The sequence below is a fragment of the Scylla paramamosain genome, unplaced genomic scaffold (genome assembly GCF_035594125.1).
Source record: "Scylla paramamosain isolate STU-SP2022 unplaced genomic scaffold, ASM3559412v1 Contig130, whole genome shotgun sequence".
Classification (NCBI taxonomy): Eukaryota; Metazoa; Arthropoda; class Malacostraca; order Decapoda; family Portunidae; genus Scylla; species Scylla paramamosain.
The window spans coordinates 114,764-117,500 of record NW_026973795.1 but is presented as its reverse complement, the minus strand read 5'-3'; positions in this window follow the sequence as shown (position 1 = coordinate 117,500).

Sequence of the window (2,737 nt, the reverse complement as noted above, 5' to 3'; positions counted from 1 at the left end):
CTCTCTCTCTCTCTCTCTCTCTCTCTCTCTCTCTCTCTCTCTCTCTCTCTCTCTCTCTCTAACTCCCTTCGTGATTTCTGGCATCTAGCCAAAAAGTATCTCCAATAACTTTGCTGCTTCTTCTTTCCCTACTCTATTTCAACCAGATGGCACCACTGCTATCGCATCTATTTCTAAAGCTGAAATCTTTGCTCAAACCTTTGCTAAAAATTCTACATTGGACGATTCTGGGCTTGTTCCTCCCTCTCCTCCACCCTCTGACAACTTCATGCCACCTATTAAAATTCTTCGCAATGATGTTTTCCATGCCCTCGCTGGCCTAAACCCTCGGAAGGCTTATGGACCGGATGGGGTCCCTCCTATTGTTCTCCGAAACAATGCCTCCATGCTTGCACCTTGCCTATTCAAATTCTTTCAGCTCTGTCTGTCAACACTACCTTTCCTTCTTGCTGGAAGTTTACTTACATTCAACCTGTTCCTAAAAAGGGTGACCGTTCTAATCCCTCAAACTACCATCCTATTGCTTTAATTTCCTGCCTATCTAAAGTTTTTGAATCTATCTTCAACAGGAAGATTCTTAAACATCTATCACTCCACAACCTTCTATCTGATCGCCAGTATGGGTTCCGTCAAGGCCGCTCTACTGGTGATCTTCTGGCTTTCCTTACTGAGTCTTGGTCATCCTCTTTTAGAGATTTTGGTGAAACTTTTGCTGTTGCCTTGGACATAATTATCAAAAGCTTTTGATAGAGTCTGGCACAAAGCTTTGATTTCCAAACTACCCTCCTACGGTTTCTATCCTTCTCTCTGTTTACTTCATCTCAAGTTTCCTTTTTGACCGTTCTATTGCTGCTGTGGTAGACGGTCACTGTTCTTCTCCTAAATCAATTAACAGTGGTGTTCCTCAGGGTTCTGTCCTGTCACCCACTCTCTTCTTATTATTCATTAATGATCTTCTAAACCAAACTTCTTGTCCTATCCACTCCTACGCTGAAGATACCACCCTGCACTTTTCCACGTCTTTTCATAGACGTCCAACCCTTCAGGAGGTAAACATATCACGCAGGGAAGCCACAGAACGCCTGACTTCTGATCTTTCTAAAATTTCTCATTGGGGCAGAACAAACTTGATATTGTTCAATGCCTCAAAAAATCAATTCCTCCATCTATCAACTCGACACAACCTTCCAGACAACTATCCCCTCTTCTTCAATGACACTCAACTGTCCCCCTCTTCTACATTGAACATCCTCGGTCTGTCCTTTACTTATAATCTGAACTGGAAACTTCACATCTCATCTCTAGCTAAAACAGCTTTTATGAAGTTAGGTGTTCTGAGACGTCTCCGCCAGTTTTTCTCACCCCCCCAGCTGCTAACTCTGTACAAGGGCCTTATCCGTCCATGTATGGAGTATGCTTCACATGTCTGAGGGGGGTTCCACTCATACTGCTTTTCTAGACAGGGTGGAATCAAAAGCTTTTCGTCTCATCAACTCCTCTCCTCTAACTGACTGTCTTCAGCTTCTCTCTCACCGCCGCAATGTTGCATATCTAGCTGTCTTCTACCGCTATTTTCATGCTAACTGCTCTTCTGATCTTGCTAACTGCATGCCTCCCCTCCTTCCGTGGCCTCGCTGCACAAGACTTTCTTCTTTCTCTCACCTCTATTCTGTCCACTTCTCTAACGCAAGAGTTAACTAGTATTCTCAATCATTCATCCCTTTCTCTGGTAAACTCTGGAACTCCCTGCCTGCTTCCGTATTTCCACCTTCCTATGACTTGAATTCCTTCAAGAGGGAGGTTTCAAGACACTTATTCATCATTTTTTGACCACTGCTTTGACCCCTGTATGGGACTGGCATTTCAGTGGGCATTTTTTTTATTACATTTTTGTTGCCCTTGGCCAGTGTCCTTCCTACATAAAAAAAAAAAAAAAAAATAGTAGTAGTAGTAGCAGTAGTAGTAGTAGTAGTAGTAGTAGTAGTAATGCTATTTTTCATATATTTAGTAATTTTTTTTTTTCATATTATTATTTATATTTATATTTTTTGTTTTGTTTTGACATTCATACGAATGCTATAAAGGTGAAGCATAGAAATTTATTTGATTGATTAAATAATTTATATATCTATTTATTTTGATTTTTTAAATTAATTAATTTATTTATTTTTATTATTATTATTTTTTTTTTTTATGTCTCTATGATAAGCAAAGCATTATAGAATTTATGAAAGCACATATCCTCTAGAGTCTTGCCCTACAAAAGATTCTGTAAAGTAAAAAATAAAGGGAATAAGTGTCAGTGACGTTTGATGAATAGAGGAAGGCGTGGCAGAAATTACCATAAAACGTATATAAATGAAAATTTATCTTCCTCGTATTTTCCAACTTGCGTTTGCTTCTTGAAAATTTAACTGGGTGGGTCATATAGCAGACATATTGTTCTTTCCTCCATTGTAGTTTGTTTCCAGCAAGCCCCCTAAATAAAGTTTCTGTTTTTTTTTTTTTTTTTTTTTTTTTAAAGAAATGAGGAATTACATTCTAACGCTGATCACTGAGCGGAGCGTAGACGAGCTGCTATCCTCAAGGACGTTACCTCTCTCTCTCTCTCTCTCTCTCTCTAAATAAGACTTTAAATAAAAAGAATATATATATATATATATATATATATATATATATATATATATATATATATATATATATATATATATATATATATATATATATATATATATAT